At 45.1% G+C, this 19,251-nt stretch overlaps 1 protein-coding gene across 3 annotated transcripts in view; it reads left to right on the plus strand.

Moving 5' to 3' along the window:
- The first annotated feature begins 14,228 nt into the window (after positions 1–14,228).
- Positions 14,229–19,251, plus strand: part of ZNF148 (zinc finger protein 148) — a 36,660-nt gene continuing 31,637 nt past the window's right edge. For 2 of the 3 annotated variants that reach the window (XM_066999969.1, XM_066999971.1), the window contains exon 1: positions 14,230–14,575. The gene's annotated coding sequence lies outside the window, so the exon portion shown is untranslated. Of the gene's footprint in view, positions 14,576–19,251 lie in introns of all 3 variants that reach the window. The other variant, XM_066999970.1, reaches the window with a different exon arrangement.

A 19,251-nucleotide genomic window follows, 5' to 3' on the forward strand; every position in this document is an offset into this window, starting at 1 on the left:
TTAATCCAAACTTCCTCAATGCTTGGAGCAGACAGATTGGAGCTGTTCTGGCTTACACAGCTCCAGATGCAAAGCTTTGTTCCAGCTGCTTCGAGTGGTTTCTTTGGATTTCACGCTTGGCTGGGGACCATCCCTGACAGAAACTTTATGAGCACAGCCTGAACTTGTACCTTCTGCTTAGAAAAATACAGAATGCCCCAGGGCAGAGAACCAACCTTCAGGGTGCTCCTCTGTTGCAGCCCTTCTCTGTGAAGCTTCATCCAGGCTGGTTGGAGATGCTGCTTCCCTCCTCTTCATCAGCAAAAGCCAGGCCCTTGTTTTTTTCACTTTGGTACTTTTTTTCTATTATTCGATAATCTAAAACTCATTTTTTCTTGTGGCATGTTTTTGGCCTTGTTCCTATTATTTCTGCCATCCTTCAGAGCAGCTGGCGGTGAGTTCCCGCTGTTCTGGTGGTGGCACTGACATTGTGCATGCCACCATAGAACCTGAAATTCAGATGGAGCCAGTCTGATGACAGCCACATGCTGGTGGGGTTGGTAGGCACAAATAACACCTTGTGGCATTAGGTCAGGATGCTAAGAGCAGATTAGTCAGAAATGGCTGCAGAAAATGAGGATGCATTTTTCAGCCACCTCTGTCCCTCACTTTGGGTGTTTTTAGCGCAAAAGCGGAAAGGACATGAGATGGGTTCAGTTGCTGGCAGGTGACTTAAGGTGCTGGAGAGGCAGCTGTGAAGGCTCGCTCTGGCTTCTGTGGGGTCCTGAGCTCAGAGGGATGGGAGCGGTCCCCATCGTGTCTGTGCTGCCCATGGAGCTGCACGGCCTTGCTGCTCCCGCATGCACCCAGAGCCAGGCCTCCTCTGCTGGAGGGGAAGATCCACGGTCTTCTGATCACGTCTGAGTAATGTATGGGCACTCGAACAGAAGCCGATGCAGATATGAGCTGCACTGGAGCTTGTTGGCATCCCTGAAGGCCATTTTAAGAGGCCTCAGACTTGTGTCCCTCACCACCCCAAAGTCAACTTCCCTGCATTTTCCATCCCTTGGGGACAGCCCTTCTCCATGGGGTAAGACCTGTCCCCAAAGGCTGGGGTGGCTTCTCCTGGGGCACTTTTCCATGCAGGATGCACTGGAGCATCCCTGGGGAGTCCAAAGGAGGAGGTGCCCTTTGGGGACCATGGGAAGGGTGGCAGCAGCTGCTGGAGATGTGGGACACCCTGGTTCATCCAGACTTCTCCGCCTCCCTGACCTCGGCTCAGCCTTTCCAAAGACCCTGGGGTTGTCTGCCCACCCCTGCCCTGGTCCCCTCACCCTGTGCAAACCTGCCTGAAGCTGCTGGGTGGTTTCAGAAGTGGAGGAGGAAGGGGAAATGGAAAGACGAACCGCTTGGCGGCAGGGCCCTTTCAGCTTCCCCGCAGTAGGAAATAAGCTGAAGGCAAGTTCCTTCTTTGTGCTATGGTCCCCTATGCTTGTGTTTCAAGCTTGTGTCCGATGCTGTGAATTAGGGGAGAAAATAATAAAAACTGCCATGGGATGCTACTTTGAGTAGCGCAGCTAAGCATGCTGCCCGCATACCTCTAATGTGGTGGTGGGTAGGGCTCCTTTGGGCTGAGACCCATCTGTATTTAGCTCTCTGTGTTGATTGCCCTGCTTGCAACCTTTTATGAATAGCTGTTGCCTGCAGCACAGCAAAGTCCTCCTCACAGAGCCCCCCAGCAGTCAGCCAGCGCTCTCAAGTAGCGGGTATGGCAATTCCCAGATTCTTACATCTTCTCCCCTGAAAAACCACCGTCCCCACAGCACGTGCCTTGCTCCTGCAGGTAGAGCTGCTGGCTGAAGCCTCCTCTTAATGCTCTGCTCCAGAAATCCTTCGTTTCACACCACAAAGAGGGTGTTGCAGCTGGTGTGGCCCCATGCCCCTGATGCCATGTTCGCTGTGTCCTTGCTGTTTGTATTCTTCGCTCTCTGTGAAGCCAGGGAATCTTACAAGGGGTCTGGAATAAAACCCAGCCACAAGTTCTGCTTGAGCAGGGGGGGCTGCAGCAGATGATCTCCAGGGGTCCCTTCCAACCTCAGCCTCTGTTAGCACCGGGCAGCATCTTGTCCCAGGACCCAGGATGGAAGATCTTCCTGGGGAATATCAATTTTTTTTTTTTTTTTGTGCTAAACCTGGGTTGCTGGTAGCTTCTGGTGGGCTGAGATGTGCCCTCAACCCTCCGTGTGCGGGGAGGCATTTTAAGGTGCAGAGTAAAGGTTTTAAGGTGCTTAGAAGGGGCTGAGGCCGGGCTGAACCTGCAGCCATCGGCGTGAGGGGACACGTGGCCACAGGGGAGCAAAGCACCCGATGGGATGGGGTCCCAGCTAATGGCGGGGGGCACGGGGGCATGGTATGGGGGGCCCTTCCCCAGGGAACGCATGGCCTGGGAGCAGAAGGCAGCGTGCCGGGGAGACCCGGCCGTGTGGGCCTTGCGAGGCCTGCTCTGGGCACGCCGCTGCGCAGCCAGGCTGTGTACGTGCCTTCAGGGCCCCAGCTGCTGCTCCAGTGTTACTGTGGCTAAATGGGCACATGTTGTGTATTTTGAGTATTTTGTGAACAATTAAACTGCAATTTGTGCCAGCGTGACTGCTCTTCCTCGCAACGTGATAACAATTAAGTGAAGTGCAATATTTAATGACCAGGATCTCATTTTCTAGAGGGTGATTAAGATTTCTTTTCCTACACTATGATGCATTTCCTTTTTAACCTGGAGATCCACCAAGAGGAAAAGGGAACGGTTTGTCTAAAACCAAGCACAAAAGCTTTCACTTCGACATATGTGTGCTGCGTTCCTGCTATCTCTTTTGCTGCTACAGGCTTCACTGTGGGCCTGAAGAACTTCCACCTTTCTTCTGAGACATTTGAAGCCATGACCCTCACTGGAAGCTATGCAGCTACGGGGGAGTGCCTGCTGCTGCAAGGTGCTGCTTTCAGGCAAGCTGGTGAGCAGGGTCGGGTATGTCACTCGAGAGCATCACTGCAGCTCGCTTCTCTGCCGCCCAAGTTTCCTTTCTGCAGTGGATGATTTAAGGTTAGCTTTCCTTTATTCATGAATTTAGTTGTAGCTATAAATAATACACAACTTACAGGGACTGTTAGGAGGATGTGCAAATTCAGCAACGAGAGACTGAGAACGCTGTTCTTGTGTTGGTGGCTGTGCCTTTGCATGTTGTAACAGATGGAAGGACTAGCAGACATCTCTGTCTTCTGAGGACAAGCGTCCAGCACAAGCAGGTCTTTGGTTCCAGCAGGACCCCTCAGGTGATATACCACAATACCAACTAGGAATGATCTGATATATATTGAAAGATTTCCTAAGTTTAGATGATTAACCATTTCCAGTAACAAACAGCATCCGTTGGGTTTTGTTTTGTATTATAAAGGGCTGTGCCCATCCTTACCACCTGCAAGAACATGAGTCTGACAGAACAGTGAGGGGCTGGTGCTCCCCATCGGCTTCAGGATGCTGGGCTCTGCGAGATCAGGTGAAATTGTTGTGTGTTTGCCTTTTCTATTTTAGGTTCAAAGGACACCTTCTTATAGTCCAAATTACTACAAAAAAACATCTTTCGCTAGCCTTAACTTTGAGACTGCGATATTTTCATGCCTACGATCAGCCTTTCTGTGGTAAAGATGCAGCAACATCCTCTTTCTGTTTTGGCCCAGCCCGCCTGCTGGTTTTGCATTCACTATTTTTGGTATTTTTGTTGTGTCATACTATGCTACTCCCTACTCTTCTATTTCTTTTCCTTACTTGTGACTCAGGTAACGTTTGTATCATCAAAATAATTTACTTTGAAAACACATTCAATTTAAGAGAAAAATGCTGTTTTGAGCTTGCTTTGTGTTTTTTTTCCAACCTCCCTCTCTCTCCCCCCCTCTAATGATATTTCTCTGTGACTCTTTGGCACTAAATCAGACCTGTTTTTATTTCTTTTTAAGGACACTGATGTACTGATCCCTACATGAAAAAATCACCAGCATTAACATTACTCATTGGTATGCGTAGCTATATCACAGGATGTTTTATTTTTTTGACAGCTTCAGCTTTGTAAACTTCTCTGTAAACTGTGGGGAAAAAGCAGCCATTTTAGTACATAAGTGGGCTGAACTACAAACAGATACATTTCCCAGGCAGGAACTGATCTGCAAAATATTGCCGCTTTGCATGCAGTCGGGAATAAGACTGACTATTGCATCTTTAATTAAATATGCTAAGTGAGTTGATCAAAAATGGCCAAGCTGACAAAATGAAAGTATCCTTGATCTACATCTAAATATTTATTTTTCAAAGGAAGTAGAATTTTGTGGTGCCTTCTTATTCCAATAGCTGACATTGATTTCAGCCTGTCAGCTTGCATCTACTGGTGATAATAAGGAGTCTTTGATAATACGTTGGTTTTTAATAAAGCTATTTTTCCTCCAGAGATGCATGGATTTGGGGTCACCTTCTTGGGTTTGCCCTTTTGTACTCAATGAATGATTCAGAATCTCCAGCATTTATTTATTTATGCCAATTGGCAAAGTTAATGGCTAGATACTTCAACACAGTATTTTATCAGGGTATATTCTTTCCATGCCACTGGCTTCTGAAAACAGAATCAGCTTTGTGTCACAGGTAGGGACAGCAGCACAGCCACCAGCAACTCTGCAATGCTCAGCTCACTGGAGGGAAGAGCCTTCTCTCTTGGGATAAGGCTTTACCCACAGCTTTGACCCAGGCTAGAAAAAAAAAAAATCAGTGTTACCTCAGTCTGCTGAGAACATTTGTCCTCTCCAACTATGAGTTGTTACACTCTGCTCTCACCCTCTCACCACCTCCTTTTTCACCTGACCTTTGAAGCACTGATGGGACGTTTTCTTCCACCCTTTGCTGCAGCTCCTCTCAGGCTGGGCAAGACTCCCTGCTTCCACCCAGATGAAGAAAAAACACAGGGAGTGTTTTTTCTTCATCTGCTTGTCTGGTTTGGTGTGGGCACGTCCAGCCAGCAAACAAGGCCAGTTTGCTTTACAAAAAACCATGGTTTTATTTATTACATGTAATTTTTAATCATACATTTGACTTTTAAATTTTCCTCAGCAGTGAACCCTCATCTGTTTTGCAGACGGAAGGCAGCACTTACTAACCAGCCTTTGTTGTCTGGGATATCCCCAGCCCCCAGTCAAACCATTCTGATGTTCTTCTGACCGCTTTCATCTTCACACTGTCCCTAAGGCTCAGGCTCCCTGGATTTCCCAAGCAGGTGGTAATTGGTATTCTGGATGCTTTCTGAGCTAGCACCCTTTGGGCTATCTGACCAACCTCCGGGGCAGGCTTTCTGAATCTGCCTGGGCATGAAATATGAGGGTGTCTTCATCTCCAGAGGCTCTCATGCCTTGTTCCCAGCTGAGGCCTTCTGGAGGGTTACACCAGCATGAAAGGGGCTTCATGAAGGCTGTGCTAGACGTGATGCTCCAGAGGCTGCAGACCGGCATGCACAGTGCTAGCAGAGGGTTTTGCTGTTCTGCCAGCTGTGATGAGCAGAGATGGTGCTCTTCTGTCAGGCGAGATGGAAGTCAGGTGTAGTTTGAAAACTGCATCAGTGCTGTTAGCTGAAAATATATGTTGTTGCAACATCTCTAGTTTCAATGGTAAAAAACAAAACAAAACAAAAAAACCCCACACACCAACAACCAAAAAAACAACTGCTACTACTGAGATCATGAGATCATCTACAGAGAGACCGTACCATGCGCAGCATCCCTTCTTTACCCAAGTGGAGCCACGGAGAGAAGCTGAGGAGGGCTCTCTTTCCAGGTATAAAATGTGATGTATTTAGCATTTCAAAGGTCAAGTTTTTCTTAACGTGCACATGCAGCACCACATTCCTTCCAGAAATTGCTGGCCTCTTGACATTTGTGTTTTAAACAAATTTCTGGCTAAACTGCTAGCATGTCTCCGATGTGTCCTTGAACTGTTGGCTCTTGTTCTGGGATCCCCCCCTCAAGTTCAGTTCTTCATAGGCGCTAGCTGAAATGTATAACATTGGAAGCTAGTGGTTGGAGTTACTCAGTAATAAGTAGATTTGTTTGTTAACTTTGGATAAGACTTTGCAGTGAAGACCTTTGCCCTTCTGTTTATAGATACTGTCAGCGCTGTCATCCGGGTTGGAGATCGTTTGTCACTGCTCATTATTGGCTAAACAAGACACACACAACCAGCTAGATACACCTCCTTGATACACACACATTCTGTTTTCCTAGGATGATAACAGGGCCATGATTTTGCGAAGGCTGTTCAAGTTACTGCTTTGGGGCAGAGCACATTTTGGGCTCCGGACATGTACAGCTTAGGGGTTGGGTCAGACCTGTCCTCTGTTCTTTCAACCATTGCCAGTTCCTCAGCCTACTGGGGTGGATGGTGTCCTCTTAAAAACAAGCATTCCCTCTGGTTTGGGGGGTAGCAGCTGGGCTGGGTTTGGTGGCCCCTGACCCAGTCCTTGTGCTCGTGGGAGCACAATGGATGGTTGTCTCCTATACAGAGGTTGGTAACACATTTTCTTTCTGACCCCTTTTGTTTTCAGCATCGATGCTTTGGATGTACCACAGCAGTGAAGCTCCATACTTTAATCTCTTGTTGTGCTTTTTATTTTTATTTTTGTTGTTCTTTTTATTTTATTTTTTAGTTTGGACTATCCCACCTTTAGCTTGATAGTTTGGAGAACGTCCCTTTATTTGGCAGTATGAGAGAAGAAGAACAGAAGTCACTGATCAGTCTGTACCAGACATTACTTCATGTACTTTTATTCTGTCTCCATTGTTTTTCTCTGAAGATAATAATCCAAATCTTCTCCATCTTTTATGAATGGCCATGCCCTTGCTCCTGCTTGCTGTTCTTTGAATCTTCTGAAGTTTACAGTCTCTTTGAGATGGCTGGTCCACAGCAGTCTGCCTGAGATTGTACCACATTTTTTCATTGCTCTTCATCCTATTTTATCTGCTTATAATCTGCTCACTTATTTTACCTACACACTGAAGGGATAAAGTTATAAAGGTTTCTGTTGCACAATGGAAAACAAAGCTAGGTGGCACTTCAGGGGGCACTTCAGGGTAAAGGCGATGAACTAGGTTACCTCCTAAAACATTCCCTTTACATTTATCCAATCTGTTCCTAAAGACCATTCAGAACCCTCTAGGCTCTCCCAGTGTTTTGTGACCTTTGCTATTAGAAAGACAGAAAAATACCTAACTTAAAGAAAGCTTCCTTGTTACAATTTACCTGTATAAATATTACCTCCCATGGACAGGGAAAACAGCTTTTTCCACTTGTCTGTGCAACGGCCTCTTACATATTTGAAGACTCCTATCACGTTTCCCCTCTAGCATTCTTGGGAACAAGTGCAGTTCATTTAGGCTTTTTTGGTCATGTTTTCTTCATCTCTTTCCATTCTCACTGTTCTCTCTCTGACCGAGACATATCTTTCCTTAGCTTCATGCCCCAAACCAGCCACAACACTTACAGCTGACATTTCAACAGCACATTGTAGACTGAATGGGAACACGTTCTTTGTGTCTTGCACACTTGCCAGTTTGTATGTAACAGCATAATGAGAACTTTTTTGGTGATTGCATGACATCAGTTTGCGTCCAGCTTGTGAGCGACCATACTGCCCATTTTCTGAAACACTGCTGTCCTGCAGCTCCGCAGCTGATCCAGGCCTTTCCCTCCATCCTTACTGAGCGGAGCTCCAACTTCTCCAGCTCACTCCTAGCTTATCCGAGGAGGTTGAAGTTGAACCTGGACACCAGTTGTTGTCATGGCCATCTCCAGCTTGGTGCAATCTGAAAAATTAGCAGTGTTCATTCTCTAGTTGAAACATTGAATAGTCTGGTCCAAATCTTGAGCAGTTTCATTCAATGCATCCTTACCCTTTGAAAGAAAATCAGTTGTAACTAATTTCAAGAAAGGTTTGCTAATCAGAGAAATTTCATCTAGTCCATTTTCCATATTTTATGAGAAGGGCACATGAGAAAATTGCCTACTGACAATAATAATTTACCTTCTAGCCTTTATCTGCCAAAAAGAAACCCACCTGAAGCCGTAGATCAACCATTTTTTATTTGTAAGGTGTTAGCAGGTTGCCTGTTCTCCCAAATGTGCAGCTTCATACAGATGCCATGAACTTTTTTGGTTGTTGCATTGCTCATTCACTCAGCTTTTTTGAAACTCTCTCAAGTCTTCTTCACTACCCTCAGGCCTGGTTAACTTAGTAACTTCATATCTCTGTTTTCTGTTTATATCTATCATATTCCAGTTTACCATTCATCGCTTCCCAATCTGTATTATAACAAACAACATGAGATGGATTTAGGATGGAAGACTCATACCCTGAAAAATGACCATCTAACCCTACTCTCCACTTTCTGTCTCCTGGACAAATTCTGGCATCAAAAATGTCAAATATGTTTTGAAAGACAAAGTAAACTTTTTATTTTCCTTTTTCCTTACCTTTTTAATTACTTTACTGATACAATCAATAATTCTAAGAGATTAGTGAGAAAAAACTTTCATTCATAAAGCTTTACTTGTCATAACATGATCTTCCAAATATTTTGAAAGATAATTCTGACTGATTTGCCAGATAGGGATGTGTAGCTGCATATTTTTGCTGGGAGACCAGCCATTTCAGCTTCTGACAGCCCCTAGGTATGCTGTGCTTTGGAGAATTGGTAATAGCCTCTTTTGTTACAATATTTCTGTATTGTTCAGATGCAATTTTGAGAGTACTACCAGAAAAGGCCAATAAAGGGAGGGCAACTCTGATGTTTTTGATTATGAGACTGCAAATCCCTAAGGTTTTCAAAGCCCTTTTGTGCCTTTCTCATTTTCCTCCTCTTCACTGCCAACTGAAGTTTGAAATTTTCCTTTCTACTGGCTTTCGTAGATTCAGATTTCCATACTCTGTTGGCTTTCCTATTGGCTCAAATAACATGGAAACTTCCCATTTAGCATAACAGCTTGATCCTTGTCCCTGGTGGGAATGTACATCATCTTGGACTTCATTGCTTTCAGCAGTACCCATGTCAACTCCAAAAGGTGATTTTATTGTTGGTATTTTATTTATTTATTTATTTATTTATTTTTGTAAGTTTTAACTTTGAATGTCTGGTTAATAAATATCAATATCTCCCACCATTATCACTGCATCCCAGTGCAATGCAGTGGTAATGCAAAGGTCCCCCACCTGCTCTTTCAGTCTTTGAGTTTTGCTTTTAGTTGGGTAAATGTTAGACTCATGAAGAGGTGTGGTTCTGAATTTTAAAATATAGTAGTTCCTTGTGTGAAGTCTCAGTGCACGTTAGGTGGTGTGATGCAACCTACAACACTTTGTGTCAGTGAGTATACATTAAAGTAGATACGAAGTAGCTGCCATATCTTGTGTTACATCTACACCAAGTAACCTTCCCATATGGATAAGCCTTTAGCTAATGCTATCTTTTGAATTAGATTCACTGTAATAGTTCAAACTAAAGAACTCAGCTGCAGTGGGACACTTGGGAAAGATTAAGATGAATTAAGTAAAGGTGTGACAATAAATTGCATTAGTTAAAGCCCACCAAATCCCTGTGTGGATGCTCTCCTTTTAACACGTAAAATACCCGTAGTTTCCTTTACATTTAATTCTGAAAGGCTTAATCCTAAAATGTTCACACCGGGGTTTAAGGCCCTCTTGCTTTTCCAACTTCAGTTAATTCAACTTAAACGTCTTAAGTAGACAGGGGATCTCAGTTAAGAGCAGGTGGGTTTCTGCTCTGCTTATAATTTGTGTTTTAAGGCAGAGAAATTCCTTCTCTAAATTCTGCCACATTGTGTCATTTGGACAATTTATGTTAGGCAGAGTACTACATTATCATCATTTTTGTTGCTTTTTCTGTCTGTTAGACATCTCAGCATGGGACATTAAACATCCTCTCTTCTTTTAATCTGGAGATTTATAATGTTAATTTTATAGGAATGCCATGTGGGACCAAGTCAAATATATTACAGATATGTGAATGTCTAATGTCTACATAAAACCATCTTGACTGATGCTGACTTGCTATCTTTCTTTGTTTCAGACAAGTACATCTCATATCAAATTATTATTTTTCATTTTCTTTGGGATTTTTATGATGTCTTTGGATCAAGTTTTAAAGCACTTCAAGATACTGCATTTCTGTAAAATAAATGAATAAGTCGAGTCAGGCATGATTAGAAACTAATCTGATATGAAGACTTCTTCAGGGTTTCAGTAACAGCGTTCCCCTCTAAAGAGATTTAGGAGCAGAGAAGACCTTGGAAATGAGGAAAAGAGCTGGGTTACTTTCCTTCTGACCAATATTTTCTGTAATGCATTTTTTGTTTGCAGGCATCAGATGCACAGGTATTTTCAGACATACCATAACACATTTATTAATGTCAGGACAACCATGTGACTGATAGCAATGTGATTGATTCCTGATCTGCTAGGAATATAAGGTAATGTAGCCTCAATTGAGTCAGGCTTCTGTAGGATCATGAACTGAAAGCCTGCTCTTAAAAAATGATTAAAACGCAAATTCAATCAGGGCTGTTGAAATAAATAGGAGCAATTTACAGACAACATGAGTGGATACTCAGACAATGGGCACATTTAATTTTCTGCATTGAGTATTTGTGCTAGTTAAATTCCTGGTGAAATGCTTGAATTGAAAAAATGGATGGAAGATTTTCTACCCTTAAATAGCAATTGTTCCCTGATTACATCTACTGCTGAAATGTCAGGGGTTCATCTAGGCATTTCTGAAACACTGTTCATTGTATCACTTGCACAAACTAGTATTAACTATGTCTACAGCACTTTTAATGGTCCAAGGAAGAAGGAGAGAAGTTGAAGAAGGCATTTGGTTTTATTTCGGATCCAATATCTGATACCTCCATTTAATTAAATGGGATATTTGCATTTTTGAAGCTAGATGTGCTTGGCTCTTTTGCTGAATGGCGAACAAGGCAATGAGGACCAAACTGTGTTCATCTCCACTGTTGCGGTGACAACCCAGTTGCAATAAACGTGTTTATACTTACTTCACTGTCCATTCTGGGTTTACTACTGATTATGATTACTGTTCCTTTATTACAGTCACAGTCTGATCTAGTACTCATTTTTGTTAAAGGGGTTCCAGGCAAAATTGTAGGTCATATCTAGCATGAACACTGGTGAGACATAAGTAGAACATGAACATCTTTCAGGTAGTGTTTGCCATCTACGAGTTATGGGTGTGAACATTAATGACCTCAAAAGTCTGTTTCTTTTGAGATTTTGCATGGTTACAAAATACTCAGTAAGATATTGATACTTGATACGAAGAATGCTTTACAGATTTCCTTTGACCCTATTCTGTAGCCATGTAGAGACATGAATAGTTAGACAGAACTTTTTCCACTCACGAAAAGACAGTTGTTTGTGTTTGAAGGAATGCGACTATTAACTGAGTGGCATCATCTGTATGGGGAAGGGGAGAAGACAGATGTGTTTTATCCTTGTTTTACACCAAGAAGGACAGAAATGAAGCAAGGAGCTTTCATCCCAGCCAGAGTCAGTAGGACAAACCACATCACTAGGTTTTGTACACCATGTCAAAGCCACAGATAAGCTATGTGAACATTTACATCAGGCACAAAGAAAACCAACACCCTACCCTTGATGTTAGTTGATTCACCTCTCTCTGTGTGCTACACCATCAGAGCAGAAGGCCCACACTAATGACATTTTCAAGCAAACAAAAATACTTTTTGAAAAAATGTATTTTAAAAGTGAGTTACAATGGTAAAGTAAGACTTGGAAAACAGAATTAGGAATTCTGATAGACAATCTGTAAGTCCAGTATCTAAAACTAACGATTAGAAGCTCAGGCTTGATGAAGTCAGACAAATATAAAGGCATAATTTTAACTGTTAGGCTAAGCAGCCATCTCAATAGCATACCTAACTGGTGGACTTCTCACTCCAATTCCAAGAGTGGACCTGTCCAGGTTAGCTTTTGCTTCACTAGAAGTTACTAGCCTGATGCAGAAATTCCTGAGTGTGATCCTTTAGTTCATCAATAAACGAGGTTAAACGAGGTGGTTCTTGCTCTGCACAGTTATTTCTGAAGTCACTTCCTGTTTAAGACTTTCAAAACACACACCCTCCAAAGATTCCTGGTAGCCATTCTTTTTAATAAATAATTTACATGTGGTTCTTATTCCTCTTGGTCTCTGGGTTTATACAGAAAAGGGAAACATTATTATCTTTATTATATCCATTATTTTGCACCCAAAAGAAAAGAAGAAACTGAAATGCACTCTACTCAATGAGGCACACACATTGCCTTTTGGAGGGCTTTTCATGGGTGGGCAGCTTCTGGATTTCAGAAAGGAGAGAGAAGACTATTAATTTTTTTCCCTAGGAAAAAAGCAGAGTTTGTCTGTTATTTCCAGAGTCATAAGGAAAAAAAAAAAGTCAGTGCTCCTTTAAACTTCTCAAGCTCCAGACTTTTACATTTTTGTTATGCCTGAACATCAATATTAATAAACACTGCAATATTAAATGTGCATCAAAGCATCAAAACACTAGTACGAACAACTTCAGTGTAATAGCTGTGTGACTTGGTGAGAAATTAACATCATTTGAAAATACGGGTGGCGGGGTAAAGGCCCAAGGTCTGCAATGCCCTGTAACCACAGCTGCCTTGGCATGGGGGACTTTCAGGTGAAGAAAGCACCGTCAGATTCTCACAGATGTAGGTGCTCAGTTCCTCTTAAAACAACAGTAAACTCCACCCTAACCCAAACTGACATTTGAAAAGTGGAGCATGTCTTGATTAAAGTCAGAGAAGATTGGTAATGAACAGAAACTAAATACGCTGAGTCGTACTTCTTTGCTTTAAATACAAGACAGTCTTCTTATTATATTGTTAATTGCCAAACAAAATTTTTGAAAAGCAGGCTCCAATTGATGTGTCCTTGGAGAAAGACTTGTGCTCATCCTGCAGAAAGCTGTAATTCCTCAGTGTATTTTAAAACAAGGTTTTAGTGCTGAGCTTCCTGACTCAGACTTAATGAAATTCAAAAGATTTTCTGACAGGTAAAAATGAATAGTTACTAAATTAATTGTCTTTGAAGGAAAAAAAAATATCAAAGTTGCATAAATGTACATCTTCCCTCAGTTTCTAGAACTCTATTTTTGGAGATTAAAGTTTTCCATTTTATTCAGCAAACAGGTTAACGACGCTTCTTGTATGTACGTAAAACTGTAAACGGCTGTGTGAAATGTAGCCACGTTTTATTAACTCCTTCCTCTGTTCATAGAGCGAGTAGCCAGTGCAATTATTTTGAAATATAGTTATTGCATAAAGTCGGGGCAGACCTTCAAACTGGGTCCTAATGTCATTAATACTTTCTTAATGCAGTTTATTACAGCGCAACTAAATGGCACAATCTATGACCCGCACGAGGATGCAGAACCTTATTAAGGCATCTCGTTAAAAGGAACTGGGAACCCTACGTGAAGTCATCCGGCGCTGCTGGCTCACCAGCCAGATGCACCTTAATCCTAAGAGGACCCGCACGAAGGCTGTGAGCCTCGTGGCGGGGACAGGGCGATCCTGTAGGGCAAACTGGGCACAACCAAGCCTGGGGCGAAAAGCTTTGGGCTGCTGTCGGTTGGCTGACTCACGAAGCTGAGCCCTACAAAGCCGGCAAACTTCACCCAACAGAATCACTAGGGTTGGGAGAGACCTCCAAGGCCACCTGGTCCAACCATGCCCCTAGGACCAACGCGACCCGCTAAGCACGTCCCCGGGCACCGGGTCCTGCCTTCCCTTGGCCACCCCCAGGACGGTGACCCCAGCACCTCCCCGGGCACCCCGTCCCGGTGCCTGACCGCTCTTTCTGAGCGCGGAGCTCCCGCGCACCGCGGCTTCGGCCCCGCGGAGCCGCCGAGCCCCCGCTCAGCGGCACCGAGCGACACCGCGCAATCCAGCGGGGCTGAGGGCTTCGCCCGGAGGACGCTGCGAGCGCCCGGCCCCGGCTTGAGGAGGGACGGAGGAGGCAGGGAGGCGGCGAGGCCGTGCCCCCCCCCCCCCCTCGGGCGCTGCGGGGCCGCCATGTCACCCCGCCGCCTGGCACCGCCCCGGGCTCGGCGGCTCGGGGCCGGCCTCCGCCGGGAGCCGGCCTCCGCCCGGGCCCCGGTGCTCACGGCGGCGGTCCTCCGGGCGCCTTTCCCATGCTGCACCGCGGCGCGGCGGCGCTCTGTCGCTGTCACCGCCAGCAGGAGGCTGAGGGGAGGGCGCCGATCGCGCCGCCGGAGCCGGAGCGGGAGCAGGAAGGGGCCGGAGCCGCCGCCGCCGCCAACTTCCCCTCGGCCTCCCCGCGCCCCGCCATGCCCGGGGCCTCCGCGCGGCCGCTCTGAGCCGCCCCCAGCCGCCGCCCCGCCCCGGCCCCGGCCCCGGCCCCGGCCCCGGCCCCGGCCCGCCTTCTCCTCGCAGCCCCGCGGCCGGTAAGTGCCGGGGAGCCGGGGCCGGCCGGCGGGGAGGGAAGGGGAAGGGAGGAAGGGGCCGCGGGGGAAGGAAGGGGGCAGCGCCGCGTCCCGCCCGCATGGGCCGCGCTTGGCCCCGCCGGCGGCTGAGGAGCGGGGGGAGGCGGCGGGAGGCCCCCTCGCGGCTCGCTCGGGGTGTGGGGGGCTCCCCGCCGGCCCTCCGGCTCCCTCCACGTCCCTCACGGTCCCCCCGCCCCGGTTCCCCCCGCTGCCCCCCGGCCCAGCCGTCCCCCGGCGCGCCGGGCCCCGCCGCAGGCCGCGGTGGGGCCGGCTGACAGACAGACCGACAGACAAAGAGCCGGGGCAGCTGCCGACAGACCGACGGACAGCGTGTGTCCCCCCTCACCCCGTCCCCATCCCCGTCCCCCCTACCCCTTGCGGCCGTATCCCCCCCCTGCCCGCCCCCATTGTTCCCGGTGTAAGGCAGGTGAAGCGCGCGGAGTTGTGGAGATGGATTTATTTTTTATTTATTTATTTTTTTCTCCCCCTCTTAAATAACCTTTCCCGAGTCGCCGCTCAGCTGCTCGGAGGAAGCTTTTGGAAGTGGCCTTTCTGCGGTGCTGGGAGCCTCTAACAAGTGCCAGGCGGGAAGTGGTGGGGAGGGCAGGGAGCACGGGGAGTCCAGGCTCCGAAAGCTTTCCCTCTCGGCTTCCCTGCCCCGGTCCCTGCCAAATCTCAGCTGGGATGAGTGCAGCAAAGTCTTGATTAAGCTGGCTCGTAAAAAGGGAAGGCATTTATGTCGCGGACGTAAATCATCTCTCCGATCGCTTCGCCTTCACAAAGTGTGCGGAGCAGCTCAGAGATGTTTTGCGCAGTGGTAGCAGACAAGCGTGAGGATCCCGGCGATCGTGGCTTTGGTTTTGCTTTGAAAGTCTGCCGGCAGCGTGACCTGTGCACGTGTGACAGTCCGGTCCAGGAAGTTTTAGGTGACAGAGATGTTGTACGTCTGTTCAGCAGCATCTTTGCCTTTGGTACCGGGAAGAAAAATTACAGGGGGCTGTAGTTTTGTCTCCAGTGGGATCTTGGTTGCCTTTTTAATTTGCCGTACTTACAGATTTCAGCGAGGCTTTTCAGACTTGCTGGCGGTATGTACCTGGGCCTGTCACGCTTACGTATTTTGGAGTGCCCATATCAGATTTCTTTGTAAGCGAGACAGCTTTTGCGCTTATTCTCCACGCGTTTGGTGATGCGTGCCTTGCGAAGACAAGAGGTGGAGAAGTAGTGCTAACCTACATCGTTTTTTACAGGTGTTCTTAAGCTTTACTCAGAATTAAACTAGATAATGGTCGAACCCAGACTTGAAGTCTCTCCTGCCACGAGAAAAGTTGCGTGCCTGCAGATGGGGTTGGTTTCCTGGTGCCCCACTTCCCGCGCTGGGGATTGGGGCGCTGCCGGTGACAGCTGTCATCTGCAGGAGCTGGGGCTGGGCTGGGAAGCTCCGGAGCTCCTGAGGCCTGGTCACACGTGGATCCAGTGGGATCTGCAGGCTCCTGATACGGGGTGCAGTCAGATTCATAGCGGGGGCAGGCAGCCTTGCTCTTGTTGCAGTGATAAAGGGGAATTCTAAAAAAGTTAATTCTTCAGTTGCACTGTTTCCCTGAAAGCAATTCTTACGGCCTTTCCTCCTGAATATTCAGCTGAATGCATGCACGTATTCAGTTTCCAAAAGTGTTTTCTTTCTTGTTTCTGTATGTCTGCATGCTCTTCTTCCCCAAACGTGTGTAGGCAGTGAGCTCATAGAGCTGAATAAAGCTCAAAAGGACGAGGCTGACCCCTTGCATGTAGCTTTCCTGTGTACACGTACGTTTTCTGTCTTTGCTCCTCAGGCTAGGGCCTGAGATAACAGATGCACTTATAACCTATGTTTCTGTTATTGTTCTCCTTGCCCATGTGTGTTTAATTGCTGTTGTATTGCAAACATATTCTACTTATGGAAAATCCCTAATATAATGGATTATGAAATGAAATCTTAAGTAGGTAAGTAGCTGCGTGAAGACCACAGTGGTTAAAAAAGTACTATCTGGAAGAAAAACTACTCAGAACATTAAAGGTTACGTTGCAGGCTAAATTGTTGACCTGAAGGAACCTCCTGTAATGCTATTATGTAGTTTCTTAAAGGACAATTTTCACTCTTCAGTTCAGTGTGTTTGAGTTTATTGGTACTAGGATTTAAAGCTTTGTAGAGCATGCGTATATTCTAGAGAGAGTTGGCGTGGTAGAACCACCGGGGCTGGAAATTCTTACTTCCAGTTGAGAACTTCTGTGTACCAGTAATGTTAAAGATGAATTACCAGAATATTATGAATATATTACTCTAGTGAAATATAATAACAGTACATCTGAAAGAGCTTAGCTCGCTTCTAGCTGGGTTCTTTGCACTACAGGTTTGATGATGTAAAATTGGAAATGGTGAAGATCAGGGTATTAGGTGTTAGGCTGTTGACTTAGGTAAAATATTTAAAATTTACCAACGGGGAGGAAAGGTTGAGCTGCTTTCTAGTATTGTGGGGAAAAGCAGAGTGGGATTGTCTTTTCTATCTGCTGCTAGAATTAGCAATGTGTTTGTGACTAGGATCTCTGTGGGATCTCTGAATCTTCCTCCTGTGAGGACCGTTAGGTGTGCTGTTGTCCCACTGTAATTATTACAAGGGGAGACCTGTTTGTGGCGAGCAGCTTGATGGAGCGAGTGGGCCTCAATCTATCTAAAAAGGCTTTAATTGTTTAGCATAGTTTGGGATTAAGCTTGATTTAATTTTGGCTCTAATATGAAATAGATTTTTGTGTGAAGTAACTAAAGTTAAATAAGAAATGGTGACATATAAATCTTTGACAAATAAACTTACTGGTATTGTTCTGGAGTTCTTAAATGTGGAACCAAAGTGTCTGATTTTGTTTTCCAAACTTAAAAATCTTTTCCACTGAGTGAATGTGAGAAGGAATGAAAAGTAAATGCCACTGGAAATATTTTAAAGACTCCTCTAAGTGGATCCAACAGAGAATAGCATCACAGAATCATAGGTATGTTTTATTTAAAATAAGCACTCTTTCTGCCTCTGTCTGGCATTTTAATGATATCTACCTTTCAAATCAACGTAATTTACAAGGAAATAGATTCAAGCCTTTAGCTCTCAGTCTGATCTGCAGAACTGAGTGCCTGAAGACAAATGAAGTCCCACAAAGCTTCCACGGATGTAAGTAGACATGTGTGTCTGCTTCTAACAGGTTACAAGGCTCATGTGAAGCATCACTACAGTGATTAACTCATATTTTAATTTAATTTTATTTTTTGGACAGAAATTCGTTTTTGAAAAATTGCATTTCCTGGAATACTGACATCCATGAGAATATTTTTTTTTGCGCTTCTGTATATCGGAATCTGCGTGGAAACCCTTGACCTAGCAGTGAAGTTTAACACACACTTAACTTACTAGTTTTTGGGAGCTGAGACAGCGATTGACAGGACGTGTCAGAAAGCAGCAGCCATTGGCTGTAACATAGGTGGGTGTATGCCAAGCACAAACTTCCCCCTAACAAAAGAAAACCCATTCAGACTTTCATGAGATTTATTTTCAGTTACACAAATGCTTTTAGTTACTTCATTCCAGTTACTTTTCAGTGCAGTTAAAAGCACAGTTCCATCTGTTTAGTTCATTAGTGCACTATATGTTTTTCAATATACATTTTTTATCATCTCATTAGAATATTTTATACACCAGCAATAATGTCATAAACTACACAAGTGACATAGGTTAAACCTATTTAACTTACAAATTATCGCACAAATTAAAAAACTGTAACATATGTGAGAGTGTTCCAGTATTATTTCTGATTAAAATGCCTGCCCCTCACTGCATATAGAGATTTTTTTCATATATTATTCTGATACGCAGCATTTTGGATAAAGTATCTGGAAAAATCCATAATAAGTTCTCACAGGACTTGATTATAAGTGTGCCCTAAGAGGAAATTCAGCGTCTTTTAGAAAGATGGCAGAAAGTTCAACATGCAGAAAGGTTGAGTCTCCTGATAACTTCTTCCATGCCATCAGAATTTTACACTGGGAGGTAATACAGAGACTGTTATCACAGTTGCTCAGAAGTAATTATTAGCGTACTTTTATGATATTGTCAGTGTGTTAATGTATTTAAGCCTGATACTGCGAGGCAGCTTTTTCACAAATAAGGTGATACGGTTAATATGTTACTAGTTTATGTTACTTCGTGATTTCGTTCCCTTTTGTGGAACAGCAAGGCACAGCTCTTCACCTGGCTCTGCATGCTGGCCTTAGCCCGCCACCGATGCACTCCGCGGGCACGTTAGTACTGTAGTACCTGCGTCTCGTCACCGTCTGTGCAGAAAACTCTAAGGCAGTACTGTCTGATTCTCTCCTTATGACTAGGCTGACGTTGTTGTAAGTGCGGAATTAAACAGTCTGATGATAAAATGAAATCTGTGTGGGAAGACGTTCCAACCTGCAAACAGCACTAGGGTATAATTTATGAACGGCTTATCAAATATAAACTGTCTAGGTCTCTAGCATGGCAAAAAAAAATACCACAAGGTGCCTGTGAAATAGCTGTGAAACAAGATCATTTCTTGATGCAACACGTGATACTACTATTGCATAAAGCTGTTGT

Source organism: Anser cygnoides, chromosome 6 (genome assembly GCF_040182565.1).
Source record: "Anser cygnoides isolate HZ-2024a breed goose chromosome 6, Taihu_goose_T2T_genome, whole genome shotgun sequence".
Taxonomy (NCBI): domain Eukaryota; kingdom Metazoa; phylum Chordata; class Aves; order Anseriformes; family Anatidae; genus Anser; species Anser cygnoides.